This window comes from Typopeltis vanoorti, chromosome 6 (genome assembly GCF_054136105.1).
Source record: "Typopeltis vanoorti isolate ZY-2024b chromosome 6, IOZ_Tvanoo_1.0, whole genome shotgun sequence".
Classification (NCBI taxonomy): Eukaryota; Metazoa; Arthropoda; class Arachnida; order Uropygi; family Thelyphonidae; genus Typopeltis; species Typopeltis vanoorti.
The window spans coordinates 9,754,003-9,776,271 of record NC_143554.1 but is presented as its reverse complement, the minus strand read 5'-3'; the positions used below and the strand labels follow the sequence as shown (position 1 = coordinate 9,776,271).

The 22,269-nt window shown below is 37.0% G+C and overlaps 1 protein-coding gene and 1 non-coding gene across 3 annotated transcripts in view; one reads left to right on the top strand and one right to left on the bottom strand.

The window, feature by feature from the left end:
- The window catches only part of mys (position-specific antigen beta subunit myospheroid), a 390,003-nt gene that overhangs the window by 160,866 nt on the left and 206,868 nt on the right, over positions 1-22,269 (bottom strand). The window lies entirely within an intron of this gene.
- On the top strand, positions 8,165-8,238 carry TRNAT-UGU (transfer RNA threonine (anticodon UGU)). Its single transcript has one exon. It is a non-coding gene; the product is annotated as a tRNA-Thr (tRNA).

Genomic DNA, 22,269 nt, shown 5'->3' with positions numbered 1-22,269 from the left:
TGGGAATAGATAGTACGTGGGCTGTTCAATAAGTAATAAGACTAATTTTACTGTGGCGAAACCACTCATCACAATATTAATTTCTGTGGAATAAAGAAATGTTGCTGTCTGTATTAACAAAAGAGGTTGATAGATGGCGTATACGGGCTGATGTGCCAGAGTGTCATGTGACTAAATGCAAGTGCTCATTGACGTGCCTACAAGGCGTGACCAGTCTTCAAAATGGAAGCATCCTTGGAACAGCATTATGCAATTAAATTTTGTGTGCGTTTGCAAAAATCGGCATCGGACACTTTTAACATGATACGCGAAGCTTTTCACGATGAAGCAATGTCGAGGGCAAGTGTTTTTCGCTGGCATAAAACTTTTAAGGAAGTAAGGCAATATGTGAAAGATCTTGAACGTCCATCACAGAGACAATGATCAACACAGCAGCGATTATCATCAAGCACGTCAAAAGGAAACATCCATTGCTGAAGAATGGCTTCTTATTGCACCACAATAATGCAAGGCCATATATTGCTGGTTGTGTAGTGGATGTTTTGCAGAAGAACAACACAGATATCCTACCACACCCAACATACAGTCCTGATCTCGCACCGTGCGATTTCTGGCTGTTTCCTCAGCTCAAGAAACCACTAAGATGCCGCCATTTCGAAAGCAACAAAGCATGTGTAAAAGCTGTGGAGGGGGTTTTGAAAGAACTCTCAAAAAACAGACTCTTACATGTGTTTAAGAAGTGGATGCAACGTTGGGACAAATGCATCAAGTCTCACGGTAGTTACTTCGAAAAAGATCATGCAAATGATGACGATTAAAGGTAATCTGTTTTCTGTATAAATATAGTCTTATTACTTATTGAATAGCCTATGTATATTGGTTAGATGGATCAGATATTGGCTCTCTGAACAATACCAGTAGGTGTGTATGATGGAGCACTGTCTCAAAACAGAAGGGTAATCAGTGCTGTGCCCCATGGTTCTGTTCTTGGGCCCCTGCTGTTTAACTTGTTTGTAAACAATATATCATGTGGACTGACTAGGGATCTTCAGTTATTTGCTGATGATGCAAAGTCAGGAAGAACTGTAAGTAGTATTGCTGATGTTTTGTCCAAGTAAAAAGTATTCAAATCTTCCTTTCAGGAAGATTTGAATACTTTTTACTTGGACAAAAGAGTGGGGGTTGTAGTTTTAATATCAATAAGCACAAGATGCATTTTGGAGTGCAAAAAATATAAGGCTGTGTATTATATCGATGGTGCTGTACTGCAGGAAGTGGATGAAATTAGAGATATGGGAGTGATGGTTGGCAGTAGACTGAAGTGTAGAGGACATAATGTGTTGCAAAGCCTGCATATCATAGTGCTGCTATGATAAGAAGTGGTTGTGCCACTGTATAAGGCACTGGTCAGACCACACTTAAACTACTGTGATCAGATCTGGTCACCTGGATGTGATGGAGAGGGTCCAGAGACGAGTGATTGAGACAATATCGGGACTTTGGAATTCTGGCTATGGAGAGAGGTTGAAGAAATGTGGATTACAGAGTTTGGTGGATAGGAAGAAGAGAGGTGATATGATAGAAACATTTAAGTTAGTGAGAGGATTTTATCAGATTAATCCAGAGGAGATTATAAAACGAGTAGATGGTGTGAGAGGGGGAAGAACCACAGGTAATTCCTGAAAGTTGTGTAAAAGTGTGGTGAGGGGTGTGAGGAGCAAATTTTTCATGTGGAGAATTGTCAGTGAATGGAATGCATTACCAGAATGTGTTGTTAATTCAAGAAGCGTTAAGGATTTTAAGATTCTATATGATAAATATGCTGTCAGTTGGATGAGTCTGCCGACTCGGAGGGTTTAATAATAATAATAATAAGTAAATAAATACAACCCTAGTCGGTTATAATGCTATACAAGCAGTTCATGACTTATTTTTCATGGTATTAACAACACCACAAACACTTTTATCAACAAAGATGTTTTATTAACGCTTATATTTCGCTGATTTTCAACTCAGCATCATCAGAGCATAGTAAACGCGACAGTGAGTGAGTGAAACAATATAATTGCAAAAGACAAAAGATCTAAAGTCCTATTTTTGGTGCCCTCTAACAGAAAAAAAAAAAAAAAAAAGCAGTTATCCAGGAGTTTTTCTTAGGATAACCGTCTCCCAAATTTTTGGCAAATTAATGCAACCATATTTGTTAAGGTTGGGAGAATTCTTCAAAGCCATTGCTGACTCAAAAAATAATCTTTCAGATCTATAACGACTTCTAAATAGCACATTCGTTTTCCTCCATCTAATCCTGTGTGACGGAGTGTCCAAAGCGTGGTCTGCCAGTCCCGACTTGCCATAGTAATAGTAGCGAATGTATCTTTCATGTTCTTCCAGGCAGATGTTCACTGATCTTCCTGTTTGCCCATAATAGGCCAAGTCACAGTCTCACGGAACTTCATGCACTCCTGGGTATGCTAAAGGTGAAGTTTATCCTTAGGTGAGCGGATCAGAGTTGCCAGCTTGACATGAGGTTTGAAAGTGGTGCGTAGGCCATGTTTCAACAAAACTTTGGCTATCTTTTCTGATGTACCTCTGATATAGGGAATAGAAATGGTCATGCTGTATTCTTGTCTATTAGGGGAGGGCAGAGTAATGGGTATATGTAGTATTTTATCTATTTTGTAGGGATTGTAGCCGTTGGCTAAGAACGTATGGCGCAGGTATTGGAGTTCAGTGGTCAGAGCTGTATCGTTAGAACAAATGGCTCTGGCTCTGTGTGAAAGTGTTTTTAAAATGCCGTACTGTTGGACTGGATGATGGTGTGATTGTTTATGTAAGTATCTTCCTGTGTGTGTAGGCTTTCTGTAAATAGAAAAAGATAAGGATTCATCTGAAAGGCGGGTGACTAACGTGTCAAGAAATGGTAAACAGTTATTTGATTCTTTTTCTACCGTGAAGTGAATTTTGGGGTGTTGGCTGTTTAGGTAGGTGACAAAAGCATCCAAAGTGTCTTGTCCGTGGGGCCAGATGGCAAACACATCATCTACATAATGTAACCACACTTGTGGCTTGTGTGTAGCTGTGGTAAGTACTTTGTTTTCGAAGTGTTCCATGTAAAAATTTGCTAATGGGGGAGGGAGGGAACCCATAGCAGTACCATTAATCTGTTTGTAGAATTCCCCCCCCCCCCATATTCATGGTAAATTGAAATAATTCAAAAATATCTGGGAAATTCTAAATTTCCCCCAGATATTTTTGAATTATTTCAATTTACCATGAATGCAGGTTACTTTATATGGGGGGGGGGGGGTTCTACAAACAGATTAATGGTACTGCTATGGGTTCCCCCCCTCTCTCCCCCGTTAGCAAATTTTTACATGGAACACTTCGAAAACAAAGTACTTACCACAGCTACACACAAGCCACAAGTGTGGTTACGCTATGTAGATGATGTGTTTGCCATCTGGCCCCACGGACAAGACACTTTGGATGCTTTTGTCACCTACCTAAACAGCCAACACCCCAAAATTCACTTCACGGTAGAAAAAGAATCAAATAACTGTTTACCATTTCTTGACACGTTAGTCACCCGCCTTTCAGATGGATCCTTATCTTTTTCTATTTACAGAAAGCCTACACACACAGGAAGATACTTACATAAACAATCACACCATCATCCAGTCCAACAGTACGGCATTTTAAAAACACTTTCACACAGAGCCAGAGCCATTTGTTCTAACGATACAGCTCTGACCACTGAACTCCAATACCTGTGCCATACGTTCTTAGCCAACGGCTACAATCCCTACAAAATAGATAAAATACTACATAGGCCCATTACTCTGCCCTCCCCTAATACACAAGAATACAACATGACCATTTCTATTCCCTATATCAGAGATACATCGGAAAAGAAAGCCAAAGTTTTGTTGAAACATGGCCTATGCACCACTTTTAAACCTCATATCAAGCTGGCAACTCTGATCCGCTCACGTAAGGATAAACTTCACCCTTTAGCATACCCAGGAGTGTATGAAGTTCCGTGAGACTGTGACTTGGCCTATTATGGGCAAACAGGAAGATCAGTGAACATCCGCCTGGAAGAACATGAAAGATACATTCGCTACTATTACTATGGCAAGTCGGGACTGGCAGACCACGCTTTGGACACTCCGTCACACAGGATTAGATGGAGGAAAATGAATGTGCTATTTAGAAGTCGTTATAGATCTGAAAGATTATTTTTTGAGTCAGCAATGGCTTTGAAGAATTCTCCCAACCTTAACAAATATGGTTGCATTAATTTGCCAAAAATTTGGGAGACAGTTATCCTAAGAAAAACTCCTGGATAACTGCTTTTTTTTCTTCTTTTTTTTTCCCCGTTAGAGGGCGCCAAAATAGGACTTTAGATCTTTTGTCTTTTGCAATTATATTGTTTCACTCATTTACTGTCGCGTTTACTAGTGTGTTGTGCTCTGATGATGCCGAGTTGAAAATCAGCGAAATATAAGCGTTAATAAAACATCTTTGTTGATAAAAGTGTTTGTGGTGTTGTTAATACCGTGAAAAATAAGTCATGAATAACCATCAACAGCTAAGCTTATCTGTTAGAATATACAAGCAGTAATAAGATATTGTACAGAATTTGGAAACAGAACAAATGAGCGAACAAAACAGCATAAAATGGTAAAACAAAATTCGTCAGATGAGTTACATGATGATTCAGCCCATGTGGAATGAATGATGACATCAGCAATGACATATTAAGGGATACTGAGATTCATGTCATATATGCCAGGTGCATTATAGCCTGTTTTAATATGAGCAAAACTTGCAGCTGGAAAATACTGTATCATAGTGCAACATATCCACGTAGTGAGAAAAGAAGAAAATCTAGTTAAATGCCACTTACAAGGCTTTTATACAAATACTTCAAGATGTAGACATATCAAACCCATGAGCCTTTGGAGCTCATTAGTACAGATGAAGCCATTTGATTGAAAGGACTTGGGTTCGAATCCCATCTAGGAACCTTTATCAGAACTTTTCAACTGAAGGTGAATAAGCTGATCTCATTTTGAGATGGCAGGGTTTCCCTTCCTGGAAACTGGTGTTTTTTCATCCCATATTTATTTCTAACTCAAATCTCAGATCCATAACTTAAAATTGGTTTAAACACCATCTTGTATATTGCTAGTTTGGTGTTTTGGGTAGTTTCTCTCTAATTCCATATAATTTTATTCATCTGGCTCACCATCATACCGGCTTTGATCATTCTGTTGTCTATTTTAAACTTTAATTTGCCACCTTTACTAAAAACCGTACCTAAATAGCTGAAATATTTTACTTGTTCTACATGTTCTCTATTCAGAATGCAGCCAAGTTTTCTATGCTCCTGCCTATTTTCACAGTTTTGGTCTTTTTATTGCTGATTTTCATGACAAATTTGTTACAGCTGTTATTCAATTTAGTTAGACTTGCAAAGAGCTAAGTTTTACATCGCCTACTCTAATATCAGATTAATGCAATCCATATAGATGATGAATAAGAGTAGAGATAATGTTCATTCTTCTCTTATACCCGATTTTACATAAAACCATCTTCCTGCATTTCCTTTAATTCTTAACTGCTGATTTACAACTTATGTATAGACTATGTACTGCTCTGTGTAATGTTCCATTTACCCAATATAATTGAAGTGTTTTGCAAATCTTTTCTCTGGGTACCTTATCATATGCCTTTTCCAGATCTACAAAACTTAGATGCTGACACATTCCCATGATTTCTTAAAATGAAAATCTGATCTTGACAACTTTTTTTGGTTTAAATCCAGCTTGTTCTTCTCTAAGTTTCTCTTCCACACTTTTCTCAGCTTCTTCTCAAGTATGCTTGCATAAATCTTAACCAGAGCACTCAGTATTCCTCTGCAATTCTAACATTCAGCTTTATGCTATTTCTTTTATAGATTTGATCTGTGAGATCTCTACTTCAAACACCTACAAACATTTATACCTCCATTTTTGAGCATTTCTAGTTTAATATTATCTGCTCCGGCTTTCTTTCCATATTTCAAGTGTTTAATGGCTTTTTCTACCTAAGTATTCATATGAACTCATGTTTGCATTCCTCCTGAAAATATTCTTGTATTGTTCTGTCACTGCTTGTTTCATTTAACAATATTTCAAAGTAATTGATCAAGACATCTAGGATATCTTTATCTTCAGTTTTTGCATCAGCTTTATCATCTTTGATTCCTTTTGCAGTACTTTTTCCTCCATGTCTTAGCTTTTTCAATAGCCTCCAAAACATTTTACCTCCTTTCTAATATTTATCTTGTACATTATTACCGAAGTCTTCCCACGACTTTTTTTTTAGCTTCTTAGATACACACAGCTTAACTGTGACATTTTTCTTGGTATTCTTTAAAAGGCACTTGTCAACTAATTTGCTAGGAACTTCCGATATACTTTCTTCTTTCCCATGACTTCTTTAACATCTTGTGTCTACCAGAGTGTTCTTATTTTACCATCCTTACAGATAACTTCACTACATGCCTCCCTAGCTGAATCAATGTTTATCTCAGAGTTTGCCACTGAGACTCCAAGGTTTGATTCTTGTTTTCAATGTGTTTCATTTTTTATTCAATAATGTTTGTATAGTTGAGTCTACAGTCTACCTTGAAAAGGTGCTCAACTTTAATCCTTTTTAAATAAAATTATTTTACATACTATTCTTTTCAACGTGATATTCATTTTCATCCTACTTAAACTGGCCTCGTATCTAAAAAAATCCTAGGGAATTTTTTTTTAGATATGTGGCCAGTAGGAGGAGAAATGACTGTGGAAGAACGATATTGTGGGATAAAAATGGGAGCAGGGTGACTGATGTAGCGGACATAGTAGAATTGTTCAATGAACACTTTATTATTGGAGTATTTCATCCTGGAGGAGTCAGTTTTAATGCTAGAGGGTTAGAGCAGGTTCAAGGTTTAGAGGTACAGGAGGAGAGTGTGTTTCAAATACTGAGTACTCTGGATGTCAGTAAAGCTGTGGAACTGGATGGTATTTCACCACAAGTTTTGAGAGAATGTGCTAGAGAACTGACAGTGCCTTTGACCTGGCTTTTCAATGAAAGTCTGGCTGCTGGAAAGGTGCCCATGGAATGGAAGGATGGTAGTGCCATTGCATAAGGGTGGTAGCAGACTGGAAGTGTCTAATTATAGACCAGTTTGTGTGTCATCAGTAGTTAGTAAGATCTTGGAGAAAGTAGTGAAGGACCATATACAGCATTGGGCAGATGAGAGTGAGAGTCAACATGGATTTGTGAAGGGGCGCTCTTGTTTTAGCAATATGCTACCCTTTCATGATAAAGTTACAATAGCATTAGATGAGGGAAAGGTATATACTGCCATTTTTTTAGACTTAGCGAAGGCATTTCAAGAAACACCAAGTCTATCATTTCAATGATAGACTTGGTGTTTCTTAGGGGAGGGACCTCCCACGATGAGTCTTTTGACTCCAACTAGGTCTGAATAATATTAATAATATGAGATGGTCACTTCCAATTTCAAATCCTATGTACATGCTTGTATCATGAGTCAGCATGAAAATATCACTATCTGCAATGACAGCCAATATGGCATTTTTTTATTTCCTGTGAACCTGTGCACATCTTTATGTTGGAACATGGAGTTGGTAATGTCTAGTCAATGTCCTGAGCAGAAGTTCAGCAGATAATTACCATTATTATTAACATTTAATCCTATACCCAAGTGTAATTTCTTGTTAGTTATAATATACATTGTAACCAAGAGGAAAAACTTTCCATAACTATCTCTCATCCAACATATAATTAATAATAAGGTAGTACACCTTTTTCTCTTGTATATAGAAAGGACGACTTCTGCATTATTTAACTTACATAACTTCTTGGGTCTGGCTCCCATTGATGAGACTGTAATAAAGGTTAAAAAAAAAACAGTCGTCTGGATTGTGACCCTTTCAATTTTTTTTTTTTTTTTTTTTTTTTTGTTGCATTATATGATACTAATAAGCTATAGATGCAAAGTCAATAGCCTGTATGCACAAGTACACTAATCATGAAGTTATTTCATGTTTATGCTTACCCTCGGGCAAAGGATTAAAACAAGAACATTTCTTGTCAAGAAGGCAACGTGGCTTAGTTGGTTAAAGCACCTGTCTTGTAAACAGGAGATCATGTGTTCGATTCCCACAGTTGCCTAGAATTTTCATTTGGCTGGCTTGGTTGGCTGAGTGGTTAGTGTATCTGCTCTCCAGCCAAAAGGCTGCAGGTTCGAATCCTGCCATGGGCATGGATGTTCGCGATTGTCTGTGAAAATACTAGTGGTGGTCGGCGGTAGATGGCATTGGTGTAAATGATGAAGGTAGTTGCAGTTCGTTGTAGCTGGTGAATTGAGTAGTGGAGACAGAGAGTTGTAAAATAGGTACCCTCCCTCGAGTCTTTGGACACCCTTGAGGATGTCACATAATAATAATAATAATATACATTTATGGAGGAGTGGGGGGAGGTTTCCTAAAGAACAGAAGCAGATGGTATGAATGAAAATAAGTTGGTCTGACATGTTTGGAGTTGATCTCTTGGCTGCTCATGGTCTTATATGATTAGAGCAAAACGGTACTGGAAAGTTCAGTGGAACAACAGTTCCACTGAACTGTTGTGCAGTGAAAGTACCATGAAAATAACCTAGTAAAAATGCATAATGCAGAAATGCAACACCTATGAGAAAGTGAACAGAGGGAGAAAGGATTACCCATTAGGTGGACTGCCCTCTTCTGTATACAGTTGAGAATTCTTGGAGAGGTTTTGGGTGCACCACTCCAGATGTAAAAATAATATTTTAATGTTGGTCACTTTGGAACTTATTTAAGTGTTGGGAGCTCAGCAGCAGAGAGAGTAGCATTTTTAAGGAAAAACAATACAAAGTGTTTGAAAGCCAAGGAGGCTATGGATGTAATACATTTAAACCAGATGTGAAAAGTCAACCCAAGAAGAGAATGGTGATCTTGACTGGAAATTTGAACATATTTTTGATCAAATTCCCAGTAACAGGGTGTGAAGGAAAAAAAGTCTTTCTTCCAGGTAACAAGACAGGATATCATTGAAATTCTTCTCCCTCCAGCTCCCACAACGGTGTGGAGATAAGTGGTTATGAAAGATCTTGAAGCTTCAGTTATTTGAGTATTACAAGATTTTTCGAATGAACGGGAATGGAGAGTATTTTCACCAGCAAAACAATGGACATTATTTGATGTTAGAGAGAATGTCACTAGGGATATTATGAATGAAAATTCATAGTATTTATGGAAAAATATGATGAATCATTCACTCGACATGCAATTAATGACCAGAGAGTGTGGCAATCCAATGACAAATAACAGGAGGAAGACCAAAAGATGGTAGCTTGGAGGCCTCCATGCTAGACACGATCAAATGCTTTGGAAATAACTAGAATGGCCATGAGTTTCTCCAAACTTCTCTATGGCTTATGTTGAAAGGTGAGTAAAATTAGTGAGCAAATTTGGTGCAGAATGAGAATGGAAGAATCAGCACTGGTGATTAGTAATAAACTGATGGATCTCCATGTGGTGAAGAAACTAACTGTTGATGACCCACACCATTATTTTTTTAAGGAAAATGCTGGAGAAAGCCTTACTTCATGCTGTTGGATATTCATCATGTCAAATTATGAATTGCACACGTTGTCCTCCCTAGTGTAACAAAAGGCATTTTTCTCATCTCTATGCTCTCTTATGGGTAACTCAATAAAATGTTTCTAATGGGTTCTTAACACAAAAAATCCTATAGTTTTTTTTTTTTTTTTTTGTTGTTGTTGTTAAGAAATGAGATGTTCCTGAGCGACCAATAAGAAAATAAAGACAAGTGTTTTTAAGTACACTAGGTAAGATAACCTACCAATTCATATTCTCTGAGTGAAAAAATACATAACAGTAAATATTACACAGACATATATATATATAGCCAATGACTTTTTTCTGGTTATTTTTCCAGATTTGATAGATAATGCAACTACTGACATTGAAACTCAAAACAGAGAAAGTGTCTTGTCACCACACAAGAGTTTTTTTTAATCACATTCAAATTATACATGACAACCATAACATTATATAATTAACAGGTCTATTGTAGAGCGCGCACACAATGATTACTTTCATATTGGCGTGGAGACCAACAGGATGAAATATATAGTGGAGTGTTGTACAGATCTCGTGGTACAGTTGCTGACGACAATGAAATAACACTGCCCAATTAATGTAAAGGATACTAAACAAGTAATCATCATGGGTGACTTAAAGCATCTGAAGATTGATCACTTAACAGAGAAAACTCACGATAAAAACAAAGAATTTGAACTGTTGCAAGACAACACTCTCAGACATTATAAGGAAACAAGGAATGCTAGGTCAAAGAGTGCTAGTTTTAATCACAGAATGAGAAGGAATCGATGTTACAGATGTAACTGTTTTGCCAATCGTGATAGCAATGATGCCATACTGAAATGAGAAGTAACTAAGCATACAGTCGTTTCAATTAGGCATGTTATACGAGGTCTGACACAGAAAAAATGAGACTGTGCCTGTATTTTATTTAACAAATCGAGAAAATCAACTATGATCTCCTTCAAAATAGTTCCCTTCTGAGTTGACACACAGCTGCATACAATGCTGCCAATGCTCTAAGCAATTCTGTAGATCATTTTCTGAAAGGTTGTTGAAGATTTCCATCATTTTTGCTTTCATATCTCCTACCAACAAAAAATGAGTTCCTTTGAGCACCAACTTGATCTTTGGAAAGAAGTCGCAGAGAGCCAGGCCTGGCGAATAGGGTGGGTGCTCAAGCACAGTGATGTTGTTATTAGCTAACAACTGCTTCAAAGACATTGTGGGCTGGCATGCTGTCTTCGTGCAAAATCCAACTGTTTCGCCACAATTCTGGTCATTTCCTTCTCACACATTTCTGCAATTTCGTCAAGACTTCAAGGTAATACTGTGGTTTACCATCTGGCTGCTGGGGATCTACTCTGCCATTACAATGTCTTGGATACTGAAGAAAATAACCATCATGGCCTTGAACTTTGAACAACTCATGCATGTTTTTTCTTGGTCTTGGAGATGTTGCTGACTCCACTGCACTGATTGTCATTTAGTTTCCGGATCATACATAAATATCGAGGTTTCATCACAAGTAATCACCGAATTCAACAAATCTGGTTCATCTTTAATGCGTTGCAAAAGGTCCAAACACAGTTCCTTGTGACGTTCATTTTGTTCATCTGACAACATTTTTGGAACCATTTTTGCAAAACCTTTTCAATGTTCAATTCTTCCATTAAAATGCATCGATTACTTTCCCTGTCCAAATGAACTTACTCAGCTGCAGCTCAAGCACTCAACCTTCTATCTTTTTGAATCATATCTCGCACTTTTTTAATGATGTCATCGGTAACTGCTGTGCGTGTGGGGGGGGGGGGGCTGTGCAATCATCATCTGTCACACTTTCCTCTGCTTTCCGAAAATTGTTTGGGCCATTCAAAAACACGTACACACTTCACTGCAAACTTCAGTCAATAATTGAAAAGTTTCCGTCACGAGTTTCACAAGAAACTTGATGTTAACTCACTGTTTACTCTTACACTCCAACATCTTCAGACAAAGGTTAAGAAAACGTCTATATTTGAACACACATCCACCCATACTGAGTAAAAAGAAGGAGTTGAGCCTTGTCTCATGATGACAGGTTAAAATATACTCTATAACTATCTCTGTCTCTCCCCTGCCACTCTCTGTTCCCAAGCTATAGGATTAGTCTAGTTTTTTTTTTTTTTTTTGTGTGTGTGTGTGTGTGTGTTAGACCTTGTATGCTAAACTACAATGCTGGTGGAAATTAAGACAAACTTGGGAAATATCATGTTCGGTCCCATCGTATAAGTTATATAAGTTACTGAACAAGGATATAAGCAGTGCATGCAAAGCTTTGAAAAGATGTGGCATCTTGATGTTTCCAAGTCCAAAAAAAATTTGGATGGGAATTAAATGGATGTGCAATACAATATTAATAAGAAGATAAAAGTAAATCATGAAAACAGGAAGAGAGGAATTATGAAACATATAAAGAGCAGGCCAGAAGGCAGAGTTGCAATACAAAAAGAAATTGACTGTGTAGACTAAAGGTAACTCAGAAGAATTTTATCATTGTGCTGTAAGTAAAAGAAGAAATTAAAGTCTAAGAATAACTTTAATTCAGATACACTATTATCTGAACCAGATACAATTGTTAAAATAATGAGTGCTCACTTCAATAAGATCTGTAAATATGGTGTATGTAACATGGAGCACAGGGCTACCACTGCACTGGATGAAAAGAGATACACAAGAAGGAAGCTCTAGAGCTATTGCATAACCTCGATAAGAATTCGGCAAAAGGAAGGATGAGATAACAGCTCATATGCTAAGAGGAATGTTCAGTCGAACTGATTAAGACCTTGTCATGTTTCTATAATTTGAATCTCAGTGAAGAAAGTATACCAGATGAATGGAAAGAATGTATGATAACCAAACTGCACAAAGGAAGTGTGCAAAAACTGATGTTTAACTATCTGCTATCAGCATGTCTGGAGTAGTAAAGATTTCAGAGAAGCTGGTAAGAACTCACATATGAAAATGAGTTGACAGGCAAACTATACACTGCAAGGAATAGCATGTTTACGGAGATATAATAAATATGATAAATATAATAAAGGGAGATATGATTTTATAATAATGTTGTGGCCAAGTTGGATAAAGGGAATGAATATGCGATGGTACTGATGACGGACTTTGCTATGGCATTTGATAGGATACCATATGAAAGGTTACATAAACTGAAGGACATGAGATTGGAAAATAAACTACTAACTTGAATAAGGGATCACTGACAAACATATCAGAATGTGCCATATGCCAGATTTAAAATGGCCAGTAGTGTACTACAGGAAGCAGTCCCTGGACCACTGTTGTTCAATATATATATATTAATGAAATTAGAAAGACTGACAAGAGATGAGCTGTTCTGTTTGCTGACGAAGATAGGCAAGGCAATCAGAGATGCTACTGATATACTGTACTTACAGAATAACTTGAGTAGTGGAACAATGGGCAAATGATAATGGCTCTTGATTCAATGTCAATAAGTGTAAAGTAAAGTAATGAACTTATTATTATGATACACTCATGTTCATAGAAACTGCATCACCTGCTGTAACCATTTTTTTTATAATTAAATTTGAATGCATATTTGAAAATGGATAATAACACAATAATTGTCACAAATAATGAAGAAAGTAATATAACATTTTTTAAAATTTTTGATTAATATTTGGCCCTTTTTAGTACAAGATGTGACTTAATTAGGAAATGACAACAAACTTGACAAATTTGCAATTATTTTCATGGAAAAACAAATACCAGTATCAAAATTTAGTTCATCTGCACAGTTTTACTAACATTCAAAGCTAAAAATTCACTTTTTGCTGTTTAGTATTTCATGGGTCCTCACATCTTGCCTTTATTACAGCTTGGCATCAGCAGGGCATTGACAAAAATTTTCTGATGGATGCAACTGTCAATTCATGGTTCCATACTCTTATAATGGCTCCTGAAGAGTTTCTGGTATCTTCTTGTGTGTTTCAGTCTCCATTTAGTACCATAAATTCTCAATGAAGTTGAGATCTGAGCTGTTTTCTGGCCACAGTAGTCACTGAATCGATTGTTCATTGAGCCACTTATTAACCTGCAACAAAAACTAAAGCTTTTTAAAGTACTAAACTCAATCAGTATGGTACATTTTGGGGTTATAATAGCATTACTTACACCTTTTGCCCTATGACAAAGGGCAGACTCACCCTGAAACATGAAGTTCGTCGTAACGGTAAAGTGGCAGCAATTCTTCTAAAATTTTCTAGTACAATTGTACATTCGCTGAACCTTTTGTGAAATGCAAGTAAACACCACCATGATATGACATGCAATCCTAAACCAACTGATTGGCTGAGAATTTGACTCTTGACACCAGACAGAGTTGAATTTTTCTCCTGATCGTCTTTAAACTATCTGTCTGGCATTGCTGCCCTGCAGGTTAAACTTTTTCTCATCAGAAAAAAATTACTCTTTTCACTGATCAAGGGTCCATTTGGTATGCTCTTTGCACCAAGCCAATCTCATTTTTTTTTTTTTTTGGTTAAAAAGGACTTCTTTTTAGGGCACCTGGCTATCAGTCCCTGTTGCACGAGTCTTCTCCTGACTGACAGAGGTTGCCACAACTCCTGTTTGTTGTTCCCAGTCATGTTTCAGTTCTCCGGAATGCACATGACGATTTTTGAGGCAAAACTGCTTAAGAACTCTATTGTGGCATGGTGTAGACAGTGGCTTTCTTCCTATCCCCTTTCTTCCTTTCAGCAGATCCAGTTTCCTTCACTTTCAACAGCAGCCATACCCCATAGATTGATTAGAGGACACCCTTTTAGCTATTTCACAAGAGAAATAGCTTTCTCTATTCAGAGCTTGAATCACACTTTTTCTATGAGGTGTTAACTGCATGTAACAAGCCATAGCGAACTCGGCATGCAAATACAAATAGCTCTTGCTGTCTATTTATAGCATAAAACAAAAAAATTCTGACGCAATAGCAGCATCCATTACATTATACAGAAACCTGTGGGATGATATAATATGAGGGTTGTTTGAAAAGTTTAGTAAATTTCCAATAGACAGCAGCACAATTCGTTCATTCATACCAGTGTCGACACGTATCATCTTTTTCATAACCCCTGGCAAAATTTTAGCCACATGTGACACGTAGTTCTCGTTTGGCAAACATTTAAAATGACCGCGTTCGCATTTTTATGAAATGGAGAAAAACGAACATTGGACAACCGTGCAGATCAAAGCCGAGTTAGATGCAGTTCATGGGGACTCTGCATCAGCATTAAAGGCTATTTATTTTTGGATAAATGAGTTTAAACAAGGTCATAAGTCCATCAAAGATGAAGGCATGCTCCGAACACCTGAATGAAGGCATCTCAACTGAATGGGTGTATAATATCCTGCAAGAAAAATTGCACGTGAAAAGCTGTGTGCGTGATGGGTGCTGCGATTGTTGACTAGTGATCAAAAACGCATGCGAAAAGACATTTAAATGCATGCTTGGCAATATTTAATTGCAATCCGCAGGATTTTTTGCATCGATTTGTGACTGTAGATGAAACTTGGATCCACCATTATGCACCTGAGTCCAAGCAGCAGTCAAAACAGTGGACAATGCCCAGTGAAAGAGCACCAAAAAAAAGAAAAAGACTGTTTTGTCAGCTGGGAAGGTGATGGCCACTGTTTTTAAGGATTCACAAGGAATTATCATGATAGACTATTTGAAAAAGGGTAAAACAATAACAGGAGTCTATTATGCATCACTGTTGGACCGTTTAAAAGAAATGAAGAAAAAACAGCTAAGATCGGCACACAAAAAAAGTGCTCTTTCATCAAGACAATGCACTGTCCCACATCCACTCTATTCTCTGGACTTGGTCCCGTGTGACTACTTCATGTTCCTAAACTTAAAAATTTGGCTAGGTGGGAAAAAATTTCTTTGAACGAGGATGTCATCAAGGCTGTCAATGGCTATTTTGCATAATTTGACAAATCCTACTTTTTATATGGGATGAAAAATTAGAAACTCGCTGGACCAAATGAGTATACCTCGATGTAGACTATATGGCGAAATAAAGGTAATTTTTTCCAAAAAAAATGTGTGTAACTTCTTTTTTTTTTATTAAACTTTTCAAACAACCCTCACACAATGAAATATCTAATGATAAACCATTGAAAATGACCTTTTAACTACTAAAAACTATATTTATGTAAAGTGATGCAGTTTCTATGAACATGAGTGTATATCAAACAGCATATTATGCTTGAAGAAACTAATGAGGTTAGGGATCATGAAGTTGGTGGATAAGAATTTCAAATTCAAAGATCACATAGCAAAAATTGCAAATACAACTAAGAGGATAATTGTAATGCTGAAATAAATATCAGCATCTGAGGATGTGAAAGTCATTTTGATTCCTTTAAGGTTTTAATATGACTACACCTGGAATACTGTGAAGATTTGGTCTTTCCTTTTTTTTTTTTTAAATGGAGAACCCATCCACGAGATGTTGGTGAACCTATGATACGCTAGTACTGTGGATGGGCAATAAGGATAAGAGCAACCACTTGAGATTTGCCGAACCCATCCATGGTATTTGTCAAGAGATGGGTGATGTATATCATTTAGTATATCTTCTGTTGATTGACAGTGATGGAATCCATACCATCAGTTATCTATTAGATCAGTGGCAGCCCATACATAAGCACTGCGACACTGCAGCATCCCCAAGGAAAAAAATGAAAAATTTAAATTTTGTTTGTGTTTATAAATAATAACAATGCTTACAACATTATATAAATGCAATATAACATGTTAAAGGTTACAGTTTATGTTTTGACAGTGATTGAATAGTTAATAATTGGAATTGTTCGATTAACGCTTTAGATTATGAAACAAATACACTGCAATCTAACACAGTTGATATTATCACGTTCGACCAATCACAGTCAGACTCGCCGATAATCATTTACGCTTGTGATTGTACGTTACAAGTCATTCTGACACTGCTAGTTTGAGCAGTGCATCGTGTGCTGGAGCGAGTTATTTCTATGAGATACAAAACTTTTATTATTGGTGCGTGTTCGTAGTGAGGGTGAACTATTTTTTGCAAATCTTATTTTATTTTGTTAAAATAACATATATTTATTTATTATAGATACAAGGCTGAATTATGATGAGTGTCACTGTTGAAAATATGAAAAGAATTTTTCAATTATCGTTACACAAAACAAATACACCGCTATCTAACACAGTGTCAGAATTATCGCGTTTGGGTCAATGCAGCCATCTCGCTGATATTCATTTGCGCTTGTGATTGCACGTTACAAGCCATTCAGACACTGCCTGTTTGGGCAATGTATCGTATGCTTGCATGTTATTTTTGTGAGATAAGAAACTTTTATTATTGGTGTTTGTTCGTGGTAAGGGTGAAATATTTAATATGTAAATTTATTTATTAATAAATTGGTTACTGATTAGGTAAATAAAAGAATTTTATTTTGTATATGCAGCACCCCGAATTAAATTTTTCACTGGCCACCACTGTATTAGATGATAATCTTCAATGTAGCATACGAGTTGGCCATTGACAGTTCTTTCCATTACTTTAGAAAGAACTGAGGTGAGAGAAAAATGGATGGTAGTTTGAAGGTAAAGATTTGTCATTCTTAGAAATAGGTTGTATGTGGGCTAGTTTCTAGACTGCAGAAGAGATACCACTGGAATAAGAAAGTGTAAATAGTTCGCAATAAAGTGGGAATCAACTCTGGGGCACAGATCTTTTAACAACTGGAGGAATGATCAGAGCCAGAAGATTTTTTGGTATTCAGTTTGAGCAAAATTTTTCTGATCTCTTTCTGGCAAAAGGTCAGACACAGCATTGAGTGGTGTTAGGAAAGAGTGAAAAATAAGAGTACTTATTTTTCACTCAGATTATAAAGACAGATTAAGAATATGAAGACCATAGGGTGCTTAAGGATCAAAGCTGTATAACTGAGAGGAGACCTCCACATAGCCTTTAAAGGAATGCGGAGAACTGACCAGGGCTTCTGACCTAATGTCTAATCCTCACCTTCTCGTGGTGCACCCTGTTGGGTATCTACTTGGATACTGAACGGATGAGGATGGGCTGGCAATTTGGGATTTAGCCGACCAAATTGTATTCTTATTGGTTAAACCAAAATATAGAATGATGGTACAACATGACAAAATTTCATGCCGGCTAGGGCGTCGCCCGGTTAAACAAGGCCCCCGTTGTTTTCGCCAGGGAACCAGGGCAAACAGCGAAAAGTCAGCTACTGGAACAAATCTGAAAATAAACCCCAACTCAAAATCACCAGAGTTAAAGATCGGTACTATCAACGTAAGAAGCCTGAATGGCAAAGAAATGGAGCTAGCTGAGGAATTAGATAAGTACCAGATCGTCATAATAGGGGTGACTGAAACAAAAAAGACCAAAACTGGTGAGATCTTTCTGAGCAATAAATACAAAATGTTATATTCAGGCAATGACAATCAAGGAAAAGAAGGAGTAGCCATAGTATTCAACACAAAATACGAGGCTAATCTTCTTGAATGGCAGTCAGTCTCAAGTAGAGTAATGTGGGCAAATATGAGAATGGGGAACTGGACAATGAGACTTATTTGTGCCTATGGTCCCACAGAAGGTTCTACTAAGGTAGAAGTGGAGGAATTTTTTGAGGCTTTAGAAAAAGCAACTGACACAATGAAAAATGAAAAGTTGGTCCTTGTTGGGGATCTAAATAGCAGAGTAGGAAATGATTGTGAGACATACAAAAATATTTTGGGAAAATTTGGAGAAAAGAGCAAAGCTAATAATAATGGCAAATATCTGTTGGATTTCTGCTCAGGACATGGACTGGTTATTACTAACACCATGTTCCAACATAAAAATGTGCACAAATTCACATGGAGAGAAGAGGCTAGGAATAAGAAAAGTCTCATTGACTATGTTATTGTTGATAGTGATGTTTTCTCCCTGGTGCAGGACACCAGAGTGTACAGAGGATTTGAAATCGGAAGTGATCACTATTTAGTCTTGAGCAGGATAAAATTGAATTTCATGTTGAAAAGAATAACATGTAAGAAAGTTTTAAAGCGAATAAAAGTTGAGCAGCTCTCAGATGTGAGCTGTAGACTAAAATACATAAAAATTATTGAAGAAAAAATGAAAGAGTTTGAGAACAGGAATCAAACCTTAGAAATTCAGTGGCAAACTCTGAAGAAAACATTGATTGATTCTGCAAGAGAGGCATGTGGTGAGGATGTGTGCAAGGATAAAAAAATCAGAACTCCCTGGTGGACACAGGAAGTTAAAGAGGCAGTGAAGGAAAAAAAGAAAGCATATCAAAAGTTCCTGGCAAATAAGTCAGCTTTTACTCTTACAGAATACAGAGACAAATGTAAGAAAGCTAAACAGTGTTTAAAACTAGCTAAACAAAAGTCATGGGAGGACTTTGGCAAGAATATAGAAAATAAATATCAAGAAGGTGGCAAAATATTCTGGAGGTTGTTGAAGAAGCTTAGGAATGGAGGAAAGAGTGCTGTAAAAGGAATTAGAGATGATAAAGGTGACATGAAAACAGGAGAAAAAGATATCCTTGAAGTATGGAGTAATTATTTTGAAAAACTGCTAAATGAAACAAGCAGTGATGACAGCACAGTGATAAAAAACACTGACCAGGCATGCAGTCAGGAATACATATCCATACTTGAAGTAGAAAAAGCCATCAAAGGCTTGAAATGTGGAAAGGCAGCAGGAGTAGATGATATTCGACCAGAAATGCTGAAGTATGGTGGTATAAGAGTCTTACAGTGGCTGCACTGCATAGTTCAGAAAGCCTGGACAGAGGGACGAATTCCCGATGATTGGAGTAGAGCTCTGATAGTACCCCATATATAAAAAGGGAAATAAAACTGCATGTGCGAATTACAGAGGTATTTCCCTATTGAGTGTTCCTGGCAAGATCTATGCAAGTATACTTGAGAAACGATTGAGAAGAATTGTGGAAGAAAAGCTTGGTGAAGAACAAGCTGGATTCAGGCCAAATAGAGGCTGTCAGGATCAGATCTTCACTTTACGACAAATAGTCGAGAAAGCATGGGAATATAACAAAGATCTGTATTTAAGTTTTGTCGATCTGGAAAAGGCATATGACAAGGTGCCAAGAGAGAAGCTATTCAATACGCTGCAGTTATATGGTGTCAATGGGACATTATATCAAGCAATACTTAGTCTTTATTTGAGTTGTAAGTCAGCAGTTAGAATTGAAGGAAGTACAGGAAGATGGTTTAATGTTAAATCTGGTGTGAGACAAGGATGTACATTATCCCCTCTGTTATTCATTATCTATATGGATCACATTATGAAGGAAAGTGGTATTAAACATGATATCAAAATTGGAGATGGTAATGTCAGCTCTTTGCTTTATGCGGATGATGTTATACTTCTAAATAAATCCGCTACAAGCTTGCAAGATTCTCTGACTAAATTGAACAGCTCTTGTAATAGATATGGTATGAAGGTCAGCAATAAAAAGACAAAGACAATGAAAATAGGCAGAATCATTGAAAATGTCAACTGTGTTGTGAATGGAGAACCTGTGGAACAAGTAAATCATTTCAGCTATTTAGGCACGATTTTTACTGAAGATGGTAAATTAAATATAGAAATAGACAACAGAATCAGCAAAGCTGGTATGGTGGGAAGTCAATTGAATAAATTCATATGGAATAAGAGAGAAATTAGTCGGAACACTAAATTAGCTGTATACAAGACAGTGTTCAAACCAGTTTTAACTTATGGATCTGAGAGCTGGGTCAGAAGTAAAACACTTGACCAAAGACTAGAGACTTCAGATATGAGAGTCCTGAGAAAGATTATAGGCGTGAACAGATGGCATCAATGGCAGTATCATATTAAAAACGAGGATATTAGGAAAGAACTTGACATTGTCAGCATCCAGGAATGCGTTAGCAGAGCTATTCTCAGGTGGTATGGTCACTTAAACAGAATGGGCGAGGAAAGATTAGCAAAACAAATGTTCTCTGCCAGGTTGGCAGGAAAACGACCGAGAGGAAGACCAAGATATAGGTGGATTGATACGGTACAAAGTGCTTTAGACGATAGAAATATAAGATCTGATAATATTGGAGTGTTGACAAGTAACAGACTGATTTGGAGGAAAATTGTAGATAGGAAATTAATACTGAAGTAATTTTTTTCATGTAGTACTATCATATCCTGTACACCCCTTGAGGGTACATGGCAGGAATTTGATGATGATGATGATGATGAGACCATAGACACTGATAAACAGGAAAAAGAGGGGTGGATGTGATATGATAGAGGTCTATGAATTTCTGAAAGGGTGTTATAGGAGATTGGCTAATGAAAATTGTTATATGGAAGGCAGGAATACACGGAAGTGTGGTTAATGAAGGAGTAGGAGTTAAAATTTTCTCTCACAGATCAGTGAGTACAATCTAGTGTGAATGAGTTCAAGAGTACGATAGTGGTGTGGGTGATGTATGATCTCCTTCGGCGAGTCCTTGACTCCTGGAAGTCTCCGATAATGTTGGAAAACTATTTATTTTTTCAAGTCCTAACCTACCTTATTTGCAAATTATGTAGAACATTTAGAAGATAAACTGTTCCTCTTCATTCAACATTCAGTCTAATTCATATCAAGAGTTAGAAGTCTTTCTGTAAAAAGTAATTATATCTGTGCATTGAATTTCTGGTAGAAATGAAAGTAAATGATTCCTTTCTTTTAGGCTTACACAGTGATCCGAATACATTTTGGAAAATTATGGAGACAACTACAATGTTTGAATAAAACTTTAAATAATTATCTAGCCTTTCTCGATGTCCTCGTTCCTCAAGATAAAGCTGTTGCAACTCTTTCCTTTTCTGTTTATTGGGACCTATCTTAGCTAAGTTTCTGCACACTTAGTTTCTGTGCAAAAAACTTTGTGTATATGTATGTAAGTATGGTTGGAGAGTTCTCTGCTCTTCAATCAACAGGCTGTGGGTTCAAATCTAGCTGTGGACACAGATGTTTGTGAAAATCTTTAGGTGTTAGATGAATTTAATCTCCTAGTGCGAGATTACCACCTGACTTGCCAGAGTCCTGAAGTGGCTTGAACGAGTACCATGCTAGATCAGGAGATCCACATTATTTAAATACAAGTTACCTATTGTACTGATATTGATGGACTATAGGTTTGTAACCTTTCATGAGTGGGATTCAAATAAAAATGCTTAGGATCAATCTTCCAAAACCACACTTGAAGAGCAAATAATGTTAGGAATACCACATGACATTCCTAACCTTATGGAATGGTATGTCCACACATCCAAAATCAGATATGCTCCTATTCATACTAATTTCAAATAGAAAGATGGGTTCCGATTTTATATATTTCTTTCTGGCTTATTGCAGCAGATGGAATAGTTATTTTATTTTATTTATTATAAAAATAAAAAAAAATCACTTTATCTCACTAGTA